Source organism: Opisthocomus hoazin, chromosome 3 (assembly GCF_030867145.1).
Source record: "Opisthocomus hoazin isolate bOpiHoa1 chromosome 3, bOpiHoa1.hap1, whole genome shotgun sequence".
NCBI classification, from domain to species: Eukaryota; Metazoa; Chordata; class Aves; order Opisthocomiformes; family Opisthocomidae; genus Opisthocomus; species Opisthocomus hoazin.
The window spans coordinates 38,673,540-38,697,845 of NC_134416.1; the positions used below are offsets into that span (position 1 = coordinate 38,673,540).

At 40.4% G+C, this 24,306-nt stretch overlaps 1 long non-coding RNA gene across 3 annotated transcripts in view; it reads right to left on the reverse strand.

Moving 5' to 3' along the window:
* The window catches only part of LOC142360840 (uncharacterized), a 58,219-nt gene extending 39,254 nt beyond the window's left edge, over nucleotides 1-18,965 (reverse strand). For all 3 annotated transcript variants that reach the window (XR_012763425.1, XR_012763424.1, XR_012763423.1), the window contains exon 1: nucleotides 18,791-18,965. This is a non-coding gene — a long non-coding RNA (uncharacterized LOC142360840). The remainder of the gene's footprint in view (nucleotides 1-18,790) is intronic.
* Nucleotides 18,966-24,306: the final 5,341 nt, after the last annotated feature.

Below are 24,306 nucleotides of genomic sequence, written 5' to 3' on the forward strand. Positions count from 1 at the left end.
GCAGTACCTGTCTCCCTTAAACCCTAAACACAGAGACCAGGGAGGTCTGTGAGCAGTGAACACTAAACCAGGGAACGTATTAGTACCTAAGCCTTTTCCACGTCCTTCAGCACAAGATCACCTGTTCCATTAAGAAGTGGAGTCACATTGTCTTTGATCTTGCTTTTGCTACCCATATATCCGTAGAAGCTCTTCTTGTACCTGCTTCACATCTCTTGCCAGTTTAAACCCCAGCTAAGTTTTAGCCTTCCTAATTCCATCTATGCTTGCCCTGGTGATGCTTCTGTATTCCTCCTCAGTTGCCTGTTCCTGCCTCCATCTCTTGTACTTTTCCTTTTAGCAGTTGAACTCACTCAGGCTGCACAGCTAGATCTACTCCTGCCATGCATGCCCATATTCTTGCCTACTCAGGTCAGGGTGGAGGATTCTTGTCCTTTGAGGGTGATGTCCTTGAAGACTGGCCAGTTCTCCATAGCTCCTTTGCCTCCTACAGGATCCTGTTTACCAGTTCCCTGAAGAACCCAAAATCTAGTCTCCTGAAGTCCAGGGCTGTTTTTGGCTGATTGCCTTGCTCAGTTCACTCTGGGTCTTAAAATCTACCATCTTCTTGTCAGCGCTGCAGCTATCGCATCTCCAACTAGTTCTACCTTAATCATGAGTAGCAGGTCCACAAAAACACCTTCCCTAGCCCAGCAACTGTATTAAAAAATTGCCTCTGACCATCTCCAGAAATGTCCTGGACTGCTTGCAGGTGCTGGGAGCCAAGGCCTGTGATCATGAGACTTGTCCACCTCCTTTTGTGGGCCCTTAACCTACCACCTCACAACATGTTCTCAACCTCAGGGTAAAACTCTATGTGAATAGAGTTTGGAATAAGCCACTTTATTCCATAGACAGCAACTGCCCCTTCTTGTTACATTTGCCTGTCTTTCCTAAACAGCCTGTGGGTCTCAGCCTTCCCTAGGACTGAGACAGCATTCTTTGTTATATTTTTGTGCACCTTTTTTCTATTTTGTTACTAAAAAAATCCCAGTCTGAACTATCAATAGATGTTTGACTAAAATAAATTCAGAACATATTCCTCATTTTTATCCCTACTTATCTGTCGTGAACATCATTTGGACGGTATGATGTAAGCACAGGGGCTTGTGTCTTGCCTTGTCAGGTGTGTGGCATTGCACGTAGTGCACCAAATTCACCTCTGATAAATCTTTGTTGCAGTCAGCAACCACATCACTCAGGGCCTCTGTGACAAACCTCAGCTGTAGTCAACCCACAGAATTGCTCCAGGTATTCCATCTTTGCAGAAGGTTTTCTGTGTATGTTTCCTTGATTTATTTTCACCCGGCACAGAAAATCTCTAACACATCATTTACCATGAAACTGGCTGTTACAAGGGATGATATTATGAAGAATAATTACTAACAGAAGCAAGTTGCTTAAAAATCATTAATGCAGCTCAGTGAAAATGGTTATTAATCTTCCCTTGCGAAAAATGATCTATATTTAAGATCCACAAGCTTTTTTCCTTCCAGTTCTCCTTTCCTTTCCTTTCCTTTCCTTTCCTTTCCTTTCCTTTCCTTTCCTTTCCTTTCCTTTCCTTTCCTTTCCTTTCCTTTCCTTTCCTTTCCTTTCCTTTCCTTTCCTTTCCTTTCCTTTCCTTTCCTTTCCTTTCCTTTCCTTTCCTTTCCTTTCCTTTCCTTTCCTTTCCTTTCCTTTCCTTTCCTTTCCTTCCCTTGTCTTGTCTTGTCTTGTCTTGTCTTGTCTTGCCTTCCCCTTGCCTTCCCCTTGCCTTCCCCTTGCCTTTCCCTTGCCTTTCCGTATTCACTGTCAGCACCAGAGCTGATACCTGAAGATTTGCCCAGTGGTGTTGCTTCAGGCTTTAGCCATCAGACAGAGCTAAGGGATTATGAGCAGATAACAGGAGCAGTGCTGCTTCCGAAGGCCTGATAAATCAAAGCAGCTGCCCTCTGCCAGGCACTCCAGTGGGATCCTGCAAGCAGGCTGCAAGACTGAACACACCTGCACGCTGAGAAAGGGGCAGTTTTAAGTCCTTGGGCCGCGCTAATGGTATCAAATAGACCATTTACTACTGAATGAACATTCTGTGATTGTTTCTGATGAATAATTACTATTAGAACAAGCCAGGGTCTTTCATGGAAAAGAAAGTTTCCTGCCTGTTGCAGAAATAGACACAACCCTAGCAGAACTTTCTCAGCCCCTGACATAAACTGCTGTTAGACGTGCAGCTAATGTTGAAACAAATACTTTTGTTTACTTCTGCCCAAGTTAACCTTATGGATTAATCAAAAGCTCAATTACACAGTAGGATGTTTAACATTCTTTTTGGCATATTTTTTTTATTTTTCTTTCTTTCAACTCTGATTTTCCCTAAACATAAATGAATAATCTTTAACTTTTCAAAGAACTATTGCCATGATTTTGGAGCCTTTAAAAAATATTAGATCATTGAGAAGGAATTTCACTGTTATACCTCAATAGCTGAAATTTTATTAGAACTGGAAAAAAAAAAATTTTGTACTTTTCAGTCTCACTGTCCTACAGATTTGCAAAGCACTTGATTCTTTCCAGTCAATATTTAATTCTGAAAGTAAAGATTTATATGGACATGTGAAAGTGTAATTTAAGGTAACGGTTTTTAAAATTTGGTTTCTATTAAACCACTCATCTTCTTGAAGACATAATATTTGTTGAGTGCATGTCATATCACTAGCATCAAGGATAATGGCATATAATGAGAGGCCAAAGTAACCTGAGAAAAAAACCTTCTACTAGCTTGGATAATCCTAAAGAAAAAAAAAAATATTGTCCTTTTATGAAAATAATATTGTGCCATATTATAGCAGCTTCCAGCATGTGAACTGTTGTAAAACAATAGAGACTGTCCTAATAATGTCTACTGTCCAATATCTGAATTAAGGCTTTGACAGGATCTATGCATGGATATGTCACATGTGTCTGTGCATCTGTGACCCTAACCATAGCTAATACTTTTGCTTATCTTCACAGGAATTTGGAGTATTGTGGGAATATTGTAGACAGGAAATTGAAGTATTATAATTTCTGTAAAAAGTGGCTTGGGAAGATTTCTTTAAAAGACGTTGTGAAGAAGTGCATCTAAAAAGACGTCTGTTATAGCATCCCACCAGGTCTATGAATCTGTACCATAGAAAACTGTATCAAGTTATCTCCTTTTGATAGACAATCAGTACACCTGAGAGCCAGCCTTTTCTGACAGGACCATTTCATCTGATAGAGTATCAAATGGCTTGTTGATTATTCTGACTTCAAAGGCCAACAGTGCTCATATCTTCAAGGTGGTCTGTAATGCCTGAGTGATGAGGCCACCTGTCAATGTGGCTGCAAAATTAAAGCGAATCTGTTGGGAAATGGAGGGTAAACTTCCTCTCCCTCAGATTAGCCTGATTAGCCTTGAACAATTTAACTTCTACAAATCAGTTTTGTAGCTATGGGAAAATTATTTATCAGTGACTACCTTTTTCTGGTGGGGGGGAAGCTGTTTGTGGGGAGTAGTTCTGTAAAATGTGTTCACTTACTTCAGAACCAGTTTTGCATGCATTGAGTTTAAAAATAAAGATAATTCCTCTTCACTTCAATCAATGTTTGAAGTGATTAATTTGTTTTGAAAGGTAAAAATATCTATTCCTCTGCAGCCTTGTCCTCTTTGCTTGTTTTGATGTTAATGCTCTGTTGAAGATAGCACAATCTCAGGAACTAAGACAAAAAACTTTCCTTTATTGAATAATAAGCTGGTGACCAACAAGAATTTCTTAGCTAACAACTACATTATTTTAATCTTTCTGACAGGAAGGGGAACAGTATTTTGCATTTGAGGAGGAAGATAAAGTGGGGACATAGGCTGACCTTCTCTCTTTTTATTGAACTAGGGAAGAAGGAGCCATTGAGAACCTCGAAGGTATCTATCAAAGTGGGGATTATGTGTTGCAATTTGGGGCATTTTTCTGCTTTTCTTTGCCTGTTATCATAAGTAAAGAAGGAGGCCGCAAGGAGAATCTCAGTGTTAGTGGGCTAATGCAGCTTGTTGATATTTAGGCTGTCGCATAGCCTGCTCACTGCTGCTCCTCTCCCAAGAAGCCAGTGGCCATCCCTGTCACGACCAGGAGAGCACGCACTCCATGGCTGAAAAGGAGGCATCTCCATCACCTGACAGGTACATCTCTGGGCACTTGTTTGGAGGGCAGATACATGTCAGGTCACCTGCTGAGGATGCCTAAATGTTGTTTTAATGACAGTCGTGCTAGAAAAATGGACTGTCATGTTCAGCTTTCCAGTGTCCCCTCTGCAGTTCACCATTTCAGGGAGTTTAGACAGATCTGCAGTGAAGTCTTAATAATCATGGTCACAGCGAGGGAAACACTGTGCAGCCACTCAGTAAAACCTTTGCCCGTGTAAATACTTATCTCCATTTATAGGAAATGATTTTAACAAGCCACCCACCAGAAATAGAGTCCTCTCCTGCCAAGGATGTGCTTTGTATGTCTGAATCATAATGCTTTGCACGGTGTAAATAATCATAAGGGAGGCAGAACAGAGAAGAACAATGTTGGCACAAGAATAAATGCACAAATTGGTCTTTAATATATTTTGGCTGAAGCAGCGTAGGATTATTTTAAAATGTTGCCTGCTTAGTTTCTGACAGGCATTGTGCGGCGTGATGGCCTCCAGCGGTACAGCCCTTCCCTACACACTCAGCCCACCCCGGGGACAGAGTGTGTGCCCCAATGTGTGTGGGGGGGGGTGGGGAGCAGGGGGCTCACCGTGCAGTGATCTCGCTTCTGCACTGACAGCCAGTCTGATGTCTGAGGCTTGCTGCTCGTGTGCAGATCGAGTGTATCCTGGCAGTCAATGATCTTCTGAGCTGAGGTCCTTCCTTAAGATGACACCAAAGCCACGTAGTACATCTGGATTCTAATGACCCAGGAGTCTCCTTCCAGTCTGTACTGGGTTTGCATGGCAAGATTTTGGTAGCGTGGGAGCTACAGGGGTGGCTTCTGTGAGAAGCTGCCAGAAACTTCCCCTATATGTCCAATGGAGCCAGTGCCAGTCGGCTCCAAGATGGACCCACCGCTGGCCAAGGCCGAGCCCATCAGAGATGGTGGTATCCCCTCTGCGATAACGCAGTTAAGAAGAGGGAAAGAAAAAACCCTGCGCAACAGCAATTTCAGCTGAGAGACACAAGAGAGAATATATGAGAAACAACTCTGCAGACACCAAAATCGAAGAAGAAAGAGAGGGAGAAGGTAATTCAGACACTAGAGCAGAGATTCCCCTGCAGCCCGTGGAGAAGACCATGGTGAGGCAGGCTGTCCCCCTGCAGCCCATGGAGGTCCTCGGTGGAGCAGATATCCACCTGCAGTCCATGGAGGACCCCATGTTGGAGCAGGTGGATGCCTGAAGGAGGCTGTGACCCTGTGGAGAGCCTTCACTGGAGCAGACTCCTGCCAGGACATGTGGACCTATGGAGAGAGGAGCCCATATCAGAGCAGGTTTGCTGGCAGGGCTTGTGACCCTGCGGGGACCCACGCCGGAGCAGCCTGTTCCTGAAGGTCTGCACCCCATGGAAGGCACCCACCCTGGGGCAGTTCATGAAGATCTGCAGCCTGTGGGAAGGACTCACATTGGAGAAGTTCATGGAGGACTGTCTCCCACGGGAGGGACCCCACACTGGAGTAGGGGAAGAATGTAGGATTTATCAACCCCAATAAAGTCCTGTTAGTAACTTAATGTAAGTAGTGGCTGTTTTTTTTAACAAGTCACCTTTACTACATTAGGTACTTGCATATGAACTTGTACTTCACTATGTTATGGACCTGCACCACCTTTGAAATTTATTGTCAGAAGAACTGACATTTTAATTGAAACAGTCCAGAGCATGTATATATCTTGCTCATCACTCCTCAGCAGGGTTGAGCTGACAGCAAACTTTGTGTACAATCAATTTATTTACATGCTTAGTTTTAGAATACACAAATCAGTGGATATGAAGAGCAGCAGTACAGCATTATCAATATGCACCTGTGGCTTGAAGAGGGAGATTTGTGCTTCTTCATTTAGCCCTAATAGGGAAATCGAGCCTAAACTGGGGCAGCCACAGCCTGCTGTTGAAATAAGTGATTCCCTTGAGTCAGAGCTAACAAGGCATATTTTCTTCTAGATTTTGATTGACTTGGTGTCGAAGAAATCTGATAGATGTGCCTATGAGATCTCTGTGATACGTATACGCTCCTGTGACTGATAAGCTGTGCTGCAAACTGTCCCTTACTTGGGGCATTTATCAGGCCTTCCTCCTCTACCTGCATATAATATTTGCAGAAACTTAATTATGGAAAGACAACTGTTCATTTGCCACTCCTGACTGACATCAAGCAGCAAGTGCAGAAGCTTCTCTGCAAGGGAGAGGGAGACAGAAATACAGTTCTAAACACACATGCACACAGAGACACAGTGATTGCATGAGACTGACTCCAATGGGAAATCAACCAAAAATGGCAAATGCTTTTCTTTCTCAGCACTAAAACACAAAACCAGAGAGAGAAGGATGAAAATAAAAACAGCAGTAATTTGGCATAGCTGCTGACATAGCAAGTCAGGAGCAAAAAGAAGAGACATACTCGTTTCTTTTGGCTTTTGATACTCAGTTTCTTACAAGCAGGGCACCAAGGCCCGTAACAGTGCTAACAACTGTCTTGTTGTGGGACAGTGTGCCTGGCTCACCTTGGAAATTTAACCCCTTCTTCCTGCAATGCTGCTACTTCGTGCCTCAGCCACAAAGCAGCAAGAGAATTTCGGTATCATTTAGTCAGACACGGATGGTGTGTTGCTGTTTGTGATTCTTCTGCAAAGTTCATTAATTAGTTTGATTAACGGAAATGGAACTGTAAACAAGATTTTTATAATGTTGCACCTAGCAGGCAAAGCAAGAGTAAGTTCTCCAGCTGTCGTCTGTAAGAGACAGGGCTTCTACTGCTCTGGCACACAAATAAACACATGCAAGGCCACAAGTGTGAAAGTGGTATGGGATACTGATAATTCAGTATCGGCACCAAGGCAGCTGATTTTCTTCTTCCAGCAGTGGGCAGAGGAAGGCATGGGGTTTCTGCTCAATACTGTATAGCAGAATTCCCAGAAAAGGTGACCTTCCCATCTGAATTAAAGCTACTGGAAAAAACTCCCTACAGACCATCTCAAACTACACGCAGCTGGCCCCGCAGCGCTTTGTGTATTTGATATTGAACATACTTCCTATAATTTTAGGTTTTAAGTTTGCAGTTCTAGCATTGGAGATCAACTTCCTTTGTCTTTTTCATTAGTCTTGGAATATTGTTTTCATTTTTATTATTGAACTTTTTCAGAAAGACATCAGAAAAATGTGAAGATCTTACAGATAGCATTTTGATTCCTCCTGTCTACTGTCACTCTCTTTCAGAAATGGCTGCAAACATTTGGTGTCAAAATAACATCTGGATTAACTGAATAAAAGTACAGAAGAGTTTTAATCTGTGTTGAATGACCCATAGCATGAAAGGATGCATTTCCTAGGCCACAAGAAAGTTAATTGCTAGTGAATGTTTGCCTTACTTCCTGAAGCTCTGTTGTCTTCAAAAATGTTATCTCGTGCTGAAAACTGCCCTTAAATACAACTTTTCCTGCATAGAGAAGAAAGACTGTCTTTTCTTGTCCTTTCTGCTTTTGTCCTGTTGTTCCAGAAGATGAAAATGTTTATGTTCTTCATGTATGTCAAGTTTTCTTTCTGATTTTATTAAGCATCTTTTAAAAATAACATTCTAAAATAGGGAGTTGATTTTTTTTATTTGCATGAATAGTGTATTAAGCTCACTATGCTTTCTCTGCTGCCATTTAATTATTTTTCATGCTTTATATTTTGGAAGGACTACATTGCTTTCTAGTTATTGTTATTTTTAATTCTGATGTCGTACTTCCTTTTACTTTCCAAACAAAATAGTCATAGCATATTTAATCGTTCCTTATATTGAAGTCTCTCCGGTTCCCATGACTTTAATTATTTTTGTTATTTTTTTTCTTTGGATATAATCTGCATATTAGCCTTAAACTCTAAAAAAATCAGTCATTGCCTCACTAACCTCTACTCAGTTTCCAGTCCTTCTGTAGATGCTTTCTCACACTTCATTAGCCCTGGACACAAAAACTTCAGAGGAAGATTCTCCAAGCAGAGCTTCTCTTTTGTCGTATTAACCTTTTTTTTTACTGCAGCTGAGCAACATACTCCATCCTCATGTCTCTGTACTCTTCCAACCCACTCAGTTCCCTTCTTTATCACTGCATTCTACTCTTTACTCAGCAATGTACAGGCAGTGCTACTATTTTTAGCTCCTGATAACATTTACTCACATTGAAACTCATCAGCTATTTCTTCAGGCATTCCCTTAATGTGTTTAAATATCGCAGAGAACGATCTATACCACTTAAAGTATTAAGATTTTGCTTTCATCAGCAATGTTTTCAGTGTGTAGAAAGACCATTAGGAGTAGCTGCTGACACTTCCCTGACTTAATACAGCAGTGATGGGCTCAGAAATGTATGGACTAATAGTTAGCAAGAAGTATCCGATGTAAATTAAAGAAAGAACAATTAGCTCTATCATGAAAAACAAATGCATCTGAAGTTTATTATAACCACAGGAGCAAGCTGGAGATACTTCTGGTTCTATCTAGCTTTATAATTACAACCTGCAAAGTTGTCCAGCAGATTACTGGGACACAAGAAGAAATAACTCTGGTTTGTTGGTTGGCCAAGAGGACTAAAGCTGTATCAAGCTGTATTTAAAGCAGGAAACTTAAGAAGTAAATGTTCTATAAGGGAAATTTCAAGTAAAGGATGGTGCATGTGTGTATACAAATATCCACATGTACACAGAGTAATTTTTTTTTTGTGTCCTAGAACTCCATCTTTATACATTGCTGACTGAGGAGACTCTTTCACTTGTCTGATGTAAAGCAGTTCCCTGCAGAGGGTACACACGAACACAGCTCTCTCCAGAGAGCATTACACATGTGCATCTTTCTTTTGGTTCCTTAGAAGCAGATACAGAATGTCACGTAGGCGATGCAATGCCGAATGCATTGTGCTTGCTCCAGGGCACCTGCTCCCAGATGTGTTCCAGCTCTCTGTGCTACGTACTGGATTTTCAGAGAAGACACAGACACGTGAGGACAGGAATGAAGATTGTCATGCTTCTGAGCAGGTGCTAAATTAGAGAAAGCACTGAGAAGTATTTTGAATCTCACCTTCTTCCAACATAATTTGCCCTCTACTTAGGACCCTGGTACAAAATCTTTTCCCAAAGGTGACACCTCACTAATTTTTAAAGTTAAACAGAATGATATAAGAGTTATTTTGAAAAATGAGTAGATGGAAGAAGAGAGATGGACACAGCTCACAATTAATATTCTAGCTACAGATGTGAGTGGTCCAGATGCCCAGCTTCACCCTTTTCAGCTCGCGCTCTCTCTCTCTCTCACCTTCCTGAAGAGCTCCCTAGACCCAGAGGCTATTTTGGAGCTCACCTCTCCTGTTTCTTCTGTCCACTGCATACTTTTCTGATGGGGCCAGAATAAACTTGTAAAAGAAAGAGTGCAGAATCACCTAAGAAGAGTGGAAATAATCTGAATGCCAGACCTTTCGTAAGGTCTATTTTTTCCCAATGGAGCTTAAACATGAAATGCAGAAATAATCCCCAAAGAGTTGTAGGAAAAGGTGGACCTAGAACCACGGCTTCTCTACTATGCACAGTCTGAATGACCTAACCACTAAGCTGTGAGGTCATAGGGACCACTTTGCCTCTAAGAAAGCAGATCTCTTTGCCTCTAGACAGTTCTAGTGGCAGACGAACAGCATTTATGCCTAATTTCCTGCAATACGTGCAGTCACCTCATGTCTAGGGTTTCTTCTGTGGAAACCTGGATTCTTCCGTCATTGAAGACAGCAGAATTTGGGTGGCCTTTAAATATTTAAGCAAAAAGAAAGGACAATTACTTCCTTCTCAGCTAACCTCTGTTAAAAAAAAAACAAACAGTAACTACTATGATACTTCATGTAAAACTTTCGTTCATTAAATATGCTTAGAAAACTCTTACAGACCTGACTTCTGGAAGGGCAGATGAGATCCTTGTTTATAAAAGTCTACTAAGTGTCAGTAAGTATTTGAAGTGTTGATAGCTGAGGAGGTTTTGAGCATCAGAGTGAGAACGTGGAGAACCTGAGGTGCCTGTGGAGCTGCAGGGTCAATAGTGAGGGATCTCTGTCATAGAGCCATTTTCAAGACTAGAGCTTTGATCTCGTGTGACTACATGTTGCTCACATCCTTCTTTAAGTACCTAAACACTTTTCTGAATCAGCCTTTATTAAAAGCAAAAGTGGTTGTGACTGAAACATGTCTGGCTTTTGCGTGTGAAATATATTTTTTCCTTTGGCAAGTGCTGTTAAACCATTTGCCACACAATCGTTCACCTGTAGTTGGAGATGGGGTGGAACAGTCTTTTGTTCTGTAACACCTCTGTAATTTCTAACAGAGCCACTTTTTCCTTCACCCTCCCATCCAGATTTATCTTCACCACAATTTATCTTCACCCAATGTACTTCTTCTGTATTAGCAACTTTACATTAATAAATATGAAACTATTTTCCAGCAACCAAGTAAAAATACCAGACTTTCCTGTTCAATTCACACAGAGCTGGACTCAATGCTGACTATTGGAAATTGATTAGTAGACTCTTAATGGCTCTTTAGTTATGAACAAAGCACATATTGATTTAAATAGCAGCTTGAATTTTGAAGACTGTGTGCATGAAAACAAATACAGTATGCCATGGTGCAGAAATGCAGGGCAATTAATAACGTGATCTAAGAGAGTAAAATCTACCTTGAAATAGCCAAACACATAAGCGCTGCTAAATCAAGGCCTTTATTTTCCTGCCTTTGTCTTTCCAATGTTTAGTTTCACAGTAAATGAAAGAGGCTATTTGAAGTGAGGGAGAGGAGAAGACAGGTCTGTGACCTCTAGATAGACCGTGGAGATCAAAGGCAGTCTCCATATGTGTTAGATATTATCTTTTTGAGGCAAGTGGGCATGATGTTTTGTGATGCAGCAGTGTGGAAACACACAAATAACCTGGTTAGTGACCGCTGAGAGAAGAGTGATTGACATTGTATTGGAGAAGCAGTAGTAAAACCATGAAAAAGAGATTTAGTTTTAGTTTACAGAAGAGTCCTTCAAAGCTCTGTAGTGCTAAAATACTGGTTTAATAGAAAATATCTGAGCTTACATAAATACTATAACTTACATGCAAAAAAGAATAGGTTGCTACAGCTGACAACATTTGAAAGTCAATGTCGTCTATAAATCTGTTAGTTTAAGGTATCTGTAAAACTACTGTTTCAACACACATATCTTTTTGTCAGTTCATTTTTTTCTTTTAAATACATGCATGATTTAGACTCTCTTGCTTCCTTGAGTGCAGTTTACTACGTGCATTACAAAAGCAACATTTTTAGTAGAAAAGTACAGAACTACTGGAAAAAAAAAATAATGTGATTTTGTGGTCAGAACAGTGGAACAACATAGAAAAACCCCTGCTCTGTTGCTCCCAACACAGCAAAGTGTTTTAGCAGGGCCATCATTTTAGCACGTGTCCCACTGCACAGAGATGTGACTATGATAAGGGCTTTACTTGCATGAGGCTCCAGCTCAAGGAAACGACCAACACATTTAACTTGTCTCTGTTAAGTTTTCCTTGCTATGTAGGGATACATGGTAGTATTATTCACTCAGAAAGACCATAAAATTTCCTTTGTGTAAACTTCCAAGTCTCGATTGAAAGGAGTGAAGTAAAAGTGAAAAGGATTGCTGCTCAGGATATTCCATTAGACTAAAAACACTGACAGTTGCCCAGGAAGACAAGCTGCAAAAAAAATCCTCTTTGTTTTTGTTCTGATTGCCAAGTATGTTGATAAGAGAGTGTTGTCAAGTAGCTGAATATCATCAAAATCAGCTTAAGCCTTAATGCCATTCTGTCTGCATAATGTCAGTCACCAGTCTGCTCTTTTGAAGTTCCCTGGTTCAAGAGCAAATATAACCAAAGGTGAATATGGTAACAGCTCCATAGCTGAACTTGACCTGTAAATAACTCTTTCGCTTTTCCCCACTTTCTTTTCCGATTAATCATTCACTTGGCAAAGCTGGAAAATGTATTTGTTCCTTTTATTATTGCACCTTTTTTTCTTTTAATATGTTTTATTTTTGGTTCTATTCTTAACTTGCATTTTTATCTTCATGTTATTTTTCTTAAAAATATATATTTTTAACCCAGGCCACCAGAAATATTTAGTTGATTATCTGTTTTATTATATGCTTGGGTATACTCAGGCTGCCCAAGTACCTGCAAATTCCTTTGCTGTAATCACAGAGAATTCTGACATCTCTTTTACAACGCACTACAATACCTGGAAAGTATATTTCTTTTTAGTATTTCTGAAAATGAACATCGAGATCCTCTTAATAACTTACAGTGAGATGGAAAATACAGAACACTGAAACCATGACTTCTGTGGAATGCAACACACATTCTTTAGTAAACCCAAATATAACTAAGAACAGTTCGTAATCTTTTTACACAGAGGCATGTGCAGTGCTTTGTTGCTTTTGTTGACCTGAGCTTTAAGTGACTGCTGCATCCCCATTTTGCAGTGTTCAGCCAAAATTTGTGTGTAGCACACACCTACAGAATATGCTTGGCTACACATCAGCTCTGCTTTCCGTACCTGTTACATGCCTTGGCCAAAGTCAGGACCACCTGTAAGCAAAATTCACTTGCCTGTACAGACCTGCCTAACCCACAGTGACAATGTGTGCTCCCTCGTTAAAGACTGCGCGGATGGAAAATAACGGAGTGAGCCACGCGGAAACTCAGCCTGAGTCAGACTCTCACTTGCGAAAGAGCAGTAGCATTTTAAGAGGTTACTGCCTCTTACCTGTTCATTATAATCCTTCACCTGAGATGAATTACATGTCCCTGTGACAGCTCTTCATCTATGTCAGCAGAGAGTAGAAAAGATTAGATTAATTCATCACTGAAAGAGATTTGAGCTGACTGATGTTACTTGCACTGAAACAGAGCCAGGCTGTACTTTGTCTTTGCCGGAAGAGTGTTAATTAACAAATAAAGGATTCAAAAGTCTTGATCTGACACACCTTCAGTATTGAAATCTTGACTCCCCAGATCTTCGTTCCGTGGAAGCTGATGGCAGCTATTGTGAGAAATGACAGGGCTCAGATTATTCCTTAAGGAACCAGGGGTGTCCCCTGAGAGAGTTGCAAATACAAATGCACATTGCAAAGTCAGGCCTTGGTACCAATCCAAAGTTTAAACAGCAGTGAAGATATGACCACAGTTGCATCCTCTGTCCTGAAAATACTGGACAGAAAGACTGGGAGGGAGAGTGGCCACATAATCCAGCACCAAACATTGCAACTAATGCATGGGAAATCATAATTCTGTCAGATGTTCCCCAGAGGTACAGATATTCCTAGCTTGCATTGCTCTACGACATTGTCGCCAGCTGATTGATGAGATGCATCAATGAATTCCAAAGGTAGGGAGCTCAGCCAGCTCTTAGCAACCACAAGCATTGTCAGAGTATAGAAATGTTAGAGCTGAAAAAATTGAGTAAACTATGTTCCCCTCAGAGACAAAAGAACTTCTTATATTTCTCTAATATATCCACTTCAGTGTTAATGTTCATTCTGTGTAACATCTTTCAAAAGTATGGGTAGAACACAGAATTGTTTTATTTAGATGCCACAAAAGGACTATTTTACCTTCTGTGAAAATATTTACAGTATATCTATTCAAACACTTTACGAGCAGCAATAAATAGCTCACAGAAGAGCAAGGTGTGAACAAACACATCAGCTGGTCTTTAGACTCATGAAGAAATAGACTCCTCAGAGTTAGTTATGGAGGAAAGACTACAATAAATTAAAAACAGTGCCTAGCTACTGCAAAGTTTCTTTTTTCAGCAGAAGCAACTGCTGATTTTCTAACCAGGAGCATGACGCTTAAAATTCGTTAGTAGAGTCAGTCTTGCACTTAACAATAAAATTGATATACAGCCTACTAGCAAGGCAGTCAACACTAATTTGCAGAGAACATTCTCTTGGCATATGCAAAAATAATCCATTCTTTTTGCATGATGTTACAATTTTACAGAATGACAGTCATGCTCCAAACCTTCATTAAAGCACCTTTACTTAGACACCTTCGTGTATCCTGTTGTTGCTGCATATTCAGCATACTCAGGACAAACTCAGTTCTGTTGGTATAAATCCTGAATAACTGCACTGAAATCAGTGGATTATTTCAGATTTATGATTAGGTAAGTGTGAATATCTTTAATACAAAGTCTCCAATAGCTCTAGGCAAGATACCTTTGACAATTGGCCTTATTAGCAAAAGATGTTTGGATTGAGGCAAACACGAATAGTTACTGAGCTTACCACCTTAGTAACGCACCCAGCTAAATGTTATCAAAGCCTTGGCAGAAATGGAGACTAGGGAAAATCCCAAGCAATGCAAGTAAGCTGTTTAAGAACAAGACAGAAGTATGAATGAGTTTTATGTTCTACATTTTGACATAAATCTTTGATTAAAACGTGAAGGAAAATATTTGGATGAAGAAATGGAAGAAATGGTGAGAATGTGTCTCAAATTCCCACATTGCCACTTGGAAGACTGCCTAATAGTTCGGTGTGCTCATCCCTCTGATGATGTTGTTCATGTTTTGGTCCTTCCTTCAGCACTTCTGTACTTGTAGTTATTTTAGGGAGGTCAGGCAGGGCAATTCTGACAGAGGACGTGTCACAACCTGTCTGTGAGCCAAATTGCTATGCGAGTTGTGGCCCTAGCCCTCTGCTGCCACAGGGAAAATCTTCTGACCCGGGTTTGGTGACCTGCTCACCCCTGCGGAGAGGAGGGAGCGTGAAGCTGGTCGCGCTCAGCACAGGTGGTAGCCAGTGCCTTTGCAATGAGTATGCAAGCTAGGGCACTTGGAGCTGACATTCCCCCGTTCCCATCCTACAATCCATAGCACCACTAATAAGGGCGATTCACCCTTCTTCTTTAGCCCACTAGAGGTTAAAATAGCCAAATAATTATAATTCCTGCTATATAAACAAATCAATGTAAACAAAGTACTCTAGAAGATGAAAACACAGCCCTGCAAATAATTCTAATGGCTGTGATGCGCTTCCCCTCCTCCACCTCACTTCGCTGCTCTCATATCTCTGGTTTTTATATCCTCTGATTACCCTCGAAAATCTTTTTCCCTGTGTGCTGGTGGGGTGCATTAACGTTTGTTTTATGGTTTCGTTTTTTTATAAATGTGTCTGCTTTGAGAGGAATTTAATTTCTCCAGAGAAATGGTTATTTATCACAGCAGGTTTGATAGTCCTCCCTCTGCATCTAAGGTGTCCCAGTAGTTCATAAGCAAGGTAAAGTTGCCCAGAGCATCAGTATATGAAGGGTTAGAAATCTGCTCTAGCTACAATAAACTCTTACTTGTAAATAGCTTCTCCCTCTGAGTCTTCTTTCACAGATGCTCTGCTATGAAAACACTGCAGTTTGGCAAACCTGCGTTCTTCGACAAGCCCTTAATTAACAGAGAGTTAGGCATGTCCTTTCCCATAGCCTGGAATGCAGTATGATTGGACTGCCCCACAAAATTGCCACATAACTTAATGAGCCATTGACACTTTAATTTTATAACACACTTCCCCAATTAAGCTCTCTAGACCCCCAGACTTAAACAGCTGTCCACAGCTGTTGGAAAGTGATTTATCACTGTCAGCCTTCACAGCCAAAACATTCAAAGGTGCAAGTTTTAAATATCACTCAACAGATAAACATTTGTCTGTTTTCATCTGTTTTAATGCTGTTTCAATAAACCTAGAAGTTCTGTGCATCAATTTGTGTAGCTTTTCGTGCCTACCCTACAATATGCAGATTCACGTTAGTTCTGCATTCTCTTCAAGTCTGCCCAGAACAGAAGAAGACCTACTTTCTGATAGTTTTTTTGTCCCTGTGAAAAACACAAACGCGATCAGAAATCCTCCAGCCTTTCTGTATGGTTGGTCATACTAAGGAACAGACTCTTTAATTTGTGTTAAGAGCAAACATTTAGACTCTAAATGTATGCAAATGAAGTTATGCTTAAAAGTGTACTTCGCTAACCTTTCCTTTTTAAGGGAATCTGTCAGCTATGATACTGTCTTATAAAACAGGCTGTAGAGCCTCCTGAAGAACAAACCTGATAAACCGACGTAAGAATCCCAGCAGGGAGGATTCACAGCTGAAACATTCAAAGAGGCAGGTCTCCTGCATCATTGAATAGACAAACATTCAACTCTTCTCGTCCATTTCAATACTGTTTCAACAAGCAGAAGTATTATGAGCATTAACCTCACATTTTTTTCATACATATCTTACGTTTTCAACTTTAAACACAGGATATTTTATTTTGTATTCTTGTATACTATATTTTGGTATAATTTGTGGTATTGATTTGGTATATCACACTCTACTTCAGGGTGATGTAGGAGTAAATTTAGGAGATAAATAAAAGAGGCTATTTTTTCTGGTTGCTAGCAATTAACACAAACAGAAAAAAGGCTGGTGTTAATTTTAGCAGGAAACTTTATCGGAGACAGTATTGATTTTTCCATAACTTGACTTACTCCTTCCAATACAGGTACCAAAACATTGATACTATGGTGAGGAGTCACACTATCTTACTGTATTCTGCTTATGTGACTTTTCTTAAATGAATTCTCTATTGCCTTCAAATTCAGAAACAACAAAACGTATATGCCTGTAGAAGCAGGTAATCCTCATGCTCAGCACTGCCAATGCAGTTGAAAGCATTAGTCAAAAATGCTTGGGCAGTTCATGGGGTTAGAAATAATGGCAGACTTTTTCCAGTTCTGAAAGTTTCACGGCAATAAAAAGCACAGAGTACAGACAAATGGACGGACTTGAAGATCCGGAGAGAGAAATGAGGTTTCTTACTTGTGTGTCTCTGTCATCTTTCAGTCACTCAGTGGCCTGTGTGGAATTAGTGGATAGTCTTGTCTCAGTGACTAGCTAAGCATTTGCCGGTGCCTTATTACAGAGGATGCTCATAAATGAAAGGTTTTATTCCAACTCATTTACAGTAGAATAATAATAACTGAAAATGCATTAAGTATAAAAATAATAACTGAAGAGAGAGATTACTTATGCACTTCTGTTCCTTATTGTGAGGGTCACGGTCAACAGAACAGTGATTAAAGTATAGAACAAGAAGCAGTAGAGCTTTTCCAAAGGAAAGACACATTCAATTCAGTTGGAGTTGGTGAGGTCAAAAAGAGAGACTTGACGCAGTGATGCCTTCTAGCGAAACAGCACAAGCAAAGGAAAATGTAGTTCAGCAATAACATTGTCTTTCAAAAAAATGCACATAGAACAATCCAAGCAGAACCGAAACCTTCAGGTCGCACAAGCCTGAACTGTCACCAAGATGTTGCTTGCCTTTGGGGGTGGGACAGCCTTGGAAGGTGGGAAGGGATTGTCTTATTCCCCATCCAATTTTCAACAGAGAAACCTGGAGAGAGGTCTTCATTTCTTTCTCTCTGACACCCTTTTGTCATTAGTAGGATGCTCTGCATTCCAGATGATCCCAAATAAATTCATTTCAAGAGGTTTTAATAATGGATTATGATCTTGTGCGTTAAGAGGGTGGATCATTTAATCCATTTATGATCACAAAGGATTAGAGAGTTTATTTGAAGCAGCTTTCAGTGCTACTCTTTAAATTGAGGACTAAACAACATGAACTTCTCCCTTCATTTGCATTTTCTTATACCCCCTTCTCTGCTAATTTATAAGTGCGTGCCAGGCCTATGGGCATCATGCACTAATTCAAACCAAATGCAGAACTGTAGACTGTAGCTTTCAACCAACACTGGCTGCTCTAAGTACCTCAGGCTTGTTTTGTACTCTCCAGAGTGCCTTCCTGATGCAGAAACCAGGGCACATCAAGAAAAATGACCAGTCAGAAGTTTTAAAAGAGGCAATCTCAAAAGTGATTTTTTTGTATTTAACTACTTCAGGACATAGTAAGTATCATAAATATGACTTGTTTAATAAGTAGATGGAACAGTTTTACATAATGGAAGTCTGCAAACCGTTACTAAGCACAACGATGCAGATTCAACTTTTAGCTCAGCAAGTCCCCAAGCAGTAAACTGCCAGAAGCAATAAGAGAGGGAGCAGTATGATGTGAAGTAACACCATTTACCTGTGCCACTCCTGAGCATTCAGCTGTGGACATTTTTCAGAAAGCTAGAGGACCCAGTAGCTACAGCTACTGGTAAATTTAGCATATCTTTGGTGTGACCCAATACAGACATTAAATTCCCACAGACTCTCCAGGAAAACACAGATACTTACTACTTCAAATGTTCAGCACATATCTTTAAGGTTTTGGGTGGGCTTGTTTCCCCTTATCTCAAGGACTGCTTTACACATCAAGATAATTGCCAATACAGCTATATCCCAAAATTATATCACTTCCTACACAGGTGTAAAACTCATCTGCAGGGAGAGAAAAATTCCTTCCAAGACTACAAGATGCGGTCCTGTACGCTCTGCTTACCTGCAATACAAGTTCCTTGAGCCTTGCTGCCATTAACATCAGACAGACGCTGTCTTGTGCACACTGAAATAATTAAAACCATACTAAAAAAAACCCTCCGTGTCTAAACTTCTCTTCCTGGGAGAGAGCTGAAAAGGCAAAGCAAACATAAAAGTCAGTCAGGGCACACAGCACACTGCTGGGAACCACTTTACTTACTGCTGCAATGGCCTGAACAGTGAACTTTGTTACGATCACGAGCGTGTTCCAAGTAGAGAAAAAGCCCTGGTTTGAGCAAGGCTTGTTGTCCTGCCTCCAAGCAGGGTACTAACCGAGGCTGGTCGGCAGCCGGAGTGAGGAAGGTTTATTCCTAAAGGAAGGGAGATTTGGTCTGGGAGAAGGTTTCAACAGACAGCACATACAACATTTAATGGCACAAGGATCATGAACTTGTGGGGCAGGAGCAGATGTAGTGCAGTGTTCTACTAAAATGAGTGTTGCTTTAAATATATGTCAGGCTAACCCAAGAACTGCCAGGGTGAGGGCCAGGCTATTGAATCTGGTGCCTTTTCAGTATGCCTCACTGCAAAGTTACCGCGAAATGTATGGAACTTGGTAGACAAAACTAAAATAAATCTGCTATGTTTTTTCAGTTTTAAAAACAGTCTTTCCAACAAAATTTTGCGCTGCTTTAGAATTAAAAGGAATCATAGCAACATTTTATCGTACGTACTTCCTTGCATGTAAAATTTAACGTGATCCACTGAGAGTAGCAGAATAATATCAAAACTTAATTTTCAGTTCTAGTCTGTGTTTTATGAGATGTTATCCTTTTTCTTCTTTAGTCAGCTGGCACCTCTGAATGACATTTTCCCACTGAACTATTTTTAGTTGAAGCAAAATCAATATTAGTTTGAAAGACTGGGAAAGGAAAAAAAGACTTCAGCATTTTCAGTTAGCAGATGTTGGAGAGATAGGGGGAAAGTTTCTTGCTAACAAAGTGTTTCTCAAGGATAAACAATGATTTAATAACAATTTGACCTAAAGCTTATTCTGCTGAGGAATTTACAGTATCTTTACCACAGCTATGCAAGTTACATGCGGCTGAGATGAGACACTGTGGCCAAGAAGTATTTGTGACTACCCTGAACAGGAGGAAGCTCGCTGTAGTCCTGCATTCAGTTTTCTACAGCTTTAGCCTGGTCCTGGATGGAGAGAAAGACTCAAAGCTCTCAACGGTGACTGAGTGGATGAAGGAGTGATGTAGGAGCATAGCTGATAACCTTGTCTTGAGCCGGAGGTGATCACACAGGCAGCTACTAGCAGAGCACAGTCCCATAGTATCTGAGCCCTAACAGCCTCTTAAATCTGATACATCATCTTCATCTCAAGTGGCTACCGCAGATTTAATTTCTTGCAATTGTTTTTCATGTGGGAAGAAGGGTATGACAACAGAATCCAAGGACTTCTGTTCACTTCCAAAGAGTACACAAAATCCCTTTTCCTTACAGGCAAGAGCCAAAAAGCAAAGCAAAGGTTTTTTGCAGAAAACTCTGTACCTCTTTGAGCCAGCACCTAAATGAAAAACTCCCTCTTCAAACTTTTCCTCTATCAGTCACGTACAGGGCTTGTTCCAGTTCTCTCTCCTGGCCTTCTAAGTTTAACTTCTCTCTGTCATGCACAAAATCCCATCAAACTACTATACAGTTATGCTGCCTATATCCACCTTGGTTTTTGAGTCAGAATTTCATGAACGGTTGATGGTTGGGACCCCTGGCTGGACTTTCATGTGGCCTGTGCCTTTAGTTGCTTTTTTTTAATTCAGCTCCCTCATTAATTAAGGAATATTGACTTTTTCTTGAATGACAGATGTACTGTTCACCTGCTTGAAGAGAAAGAGCTTCCTTCAGCCTCTGCTCTTCACCCTTACTTGATAGGAAAGCACAATTATGACTACCTTTCCAGATAGGAAGACAGAAAGAGGCAACAGAGGACGTTCTTTTCCGCACAAGCCCCTGGAATTTCATTTTGCACGTGCAACCAGGTGTCCCGGGCTGGCACCCCAACCCTTGCACATCCCACCTCACACCCTGCCACCTCTGTAGCCCCTCTTTCATATGACAACTGCATCCTTCCCAGCCCCAAGCACAAGCCAAGCCCCATGGCAAGCCACAGCCAACACCGGGGCTGCCCCACTCCCTGGGCTACCGAAGCCTCCTTTCAGGCTGATGCATTGGTGCAGCGTTGCACCATTTAACCCTGCCTGCCTGCAGGCTATTTTAAGCCCACCGGTAATAAAATCTTAAATAAACAGGTACTTTAATGAGTTCCTTTTGTATGATTAATTTGTCAATATAAAAACATGTTTTAATTATGATATTTCAGTTGTTTGCACATTTGTAAAGAAGTATGGAAAGGAGTGCTGCAGTAGTCAGTCACTGATAAGTAATATTGCATTTGTCTAAATTAGAAATTTATAAACCAGCATTTCTGTATACTGAACCTAGACTGGAACAGCTCAAGATTTCTTACAGCCTGATGCAAAGGGAAAAAATCAACAAAACATTTTTAATTCATGTGAATTGCCCAAAACTTAGGAATGGTATATCAAGTCCATACAGATTTAATAAAAGGCCTCTACACTGGCCACATAATTAGTACTTATTTAACTATGCCTGATAAAATTAAATATTTTTAGCATGTAAAACATTGCAACATGTGAGACTTATCCTCCTTTCCTGATTTGCAGAGTGGTGTGTAGAAGCATGCAAGTAACCTCATGCATGTGAGTATAACAGGGCTATATTCCTCTGGTACTCACTTGCACGAACATTTGTGGTATTTGAGCTTTTCCTTGTAGATTTTGGCTCTTCGTGAAAATCCATAAACTAGGATTCCAATAATGCAAACACTTGCGTATCTGAGTTAACACTGTGCATGTGAATAATCTAATTGAACTCACATGGACAAAATTATTCACATATGTTTGCAGGATCATGGCCAAAAGAATATTGATTACTATGACATATATTTATTCATTTCACTTCATTTAAGTGAGCTTGAGCCACAAAGTGCTGGCCTAATGCTGCATCTTCTCAAAGTGTGGGGGTGTTCTGAACAAGATCTTGGTCCCAGTCCAGTTCTTGCTCAATTAATGTTTTATATATTTCATTTGATTGTCTGTTTGTATTTCATTCATCGAAACAAAATCTATGACTCCAATCACTGAACAATACCTGGATTATTTATCTCATCTCCCTATGGTTAAAGAAAACATGAATGTACATACCCCAGTATAATAGGAAGCTCAATTTAGTAACTTACTACCTTAATGTAATGACCTTTTTCCTCTGAGAACTAGCTTTGACTCCAACCCAAACTAAGGCAGAGGAAACTCATTTTGACTGTAATGGCTACAAGTATAATGAGATTAGGCTGACAGAGTCCTGTTCTTTCCTTGCAGGCCAAAGGTATTCAGTTCAAAACCTCCTCCTTCGCTCGGAGGGGGAAGGTGCTAACACTGGACCAGTCACTTACCAGCCTACTTAAAACACACTTGCATTTTCCTCCATCAAACTGACTTCTGTAAGGAAAAATACTGTTCAAAACATGATATCTAATGCTAAATCTGTAGATGAAGTTGTCTCCTTACCCAATAAACTCTGCTAAGCCCTCCAAGAAGCCACAAATAACATGTTGTTGTATGGTATATGAAATTAGGGCCATAATCTTTCATTTCCTGGCATTCATGTGTGCTTAATGAACTTATTAATTTGTTAGCTTCTGCCTACCCCAACTAGCATGAACATAAGAGCAAGAAGAAAAGATTTTCACTTCAAGGTTGGAGAGACTTTCAAAGGAACCACCAGAAGCAGCATGTAAAATTTAAGCTTCTGCAAACCGTTTGAGGGAGCAGAGCTGCAGAGATGCTGGTAGGTAGCACAGCAGTCAGGCGTTCTGCTGCTACACAGGGTAAAACTCTCTTGCACTGCCCCTCCGTAATTTTCTGTCCAACATTTTAAGACAAGAAAGGCCCATTTTGGTAATTTAATTCTACTTCTTTCACCTAATTATTTTCGCACCAAAACCATCCTTCCTTCCAGTTTCAGTTGCAGCCTCACTTTGTGAAATACATCTCCTCCCTCAATTAAACCTCCCATATCAATGAGTCAGGCATGCTTTGAGAGAGGTTGTTTCAATTCCTCCACTTTGAAAAATATGCTGACTCAGCTGTTAGAAATCATTGTGTGTTTTCTGTGGGATTAAACAACTATCTAGAGGAGAAATCTTTTTCACATCAATATGTGTAAATTGATGTTAAGTAACACCTGTGAAGATCTGTGACCCAATCAGTGCACGGTCACTTTTTCGTGGGACAAAGGCAGACTGTCACGCAGTTTCACTGGAAAAGACATTTCAACATCAAGATCAGCTATATGCCCTGATTGCCACCACATCCCTTTTGGTATTTAACCAGCCTTTTTTCAATGGTTTTACAGTATTTAAATAACGATTAGCAGAAAATCATGCAGTCTTTCTGCACAAAAATGGCTTTGTTGTTTTGGTGTAAAGCAGAACTCCGCTATGATCTTAAAACAATAACTACATATTTCCAGGAGGAAAAAATTTCAACAAATCAAAGTACTACAAGCTTCCATAATTTCTTCCAGGAAGAAACATGCACATTTGCCTAATAAGTCGGTCCCCGTGTGAAACAAATAGGACTATTGTTCCACGTAGATGTTCTCCAAGCACTAAATCCATCAGACTTAGAGCTTATTATTCACAGGTTCATATTTAACATGTCATGAATCTCCTTATACTTCCTAACATTCTTGTTTCTGATCTCCTGTGATCAGTGCTGCTTATTAACATGGCCTGTGGTGCACCACAGACACCATTACAAACCTGCTGTTAAATCAATCACTGGGTGGCACCCAAGAGCCAGCTAAGAGATGTATTGAATTGCAGACACTCTCTAATACACATATTTTAACAATTTCCTCCGTCTTCAGTGAAATTATGCTAATATTTTAGTTGAGTTTCCTTAAGTCTGGAACTCAAATTAGGTCTGTCTGTTTCGTTTTTATGACAGTGCTTGAAATCACTTGCAGACAAGGGGTTGTTGGACCATGAGATTTATAGTGGCAATGCCACAAAGGTGAAACACATCCTGAGGAAGAGGAAAGCAATCTGTAGACCCAGTGTTTGCACTGCAGTAAAGTTTATAGCAGTATTAAGGGAATAGTTACAAATCAGTTTGATGGTGTTGATTTCATTGAGAATAAGTATATTTACATTTGCGAACTTTCTCTTAATAATTTTCAGTATGTTTTTTACACAATGGGGTTGGTGAAGGCTGAATCCGAGCATATTTCGGGAGTGACAAAATCTGTTTTTCTTCTTCCCACCCATCTTTCTACTTTACTTCAGAAAAATGGTTTTATAACAGCTCCTAAGGGGCTGAGTCAAGGTTCAGCTATTTTGCTGAGGCTCACTGATGTTTCTGAAGATGCTGCAGAATCTTTCATGTTCAG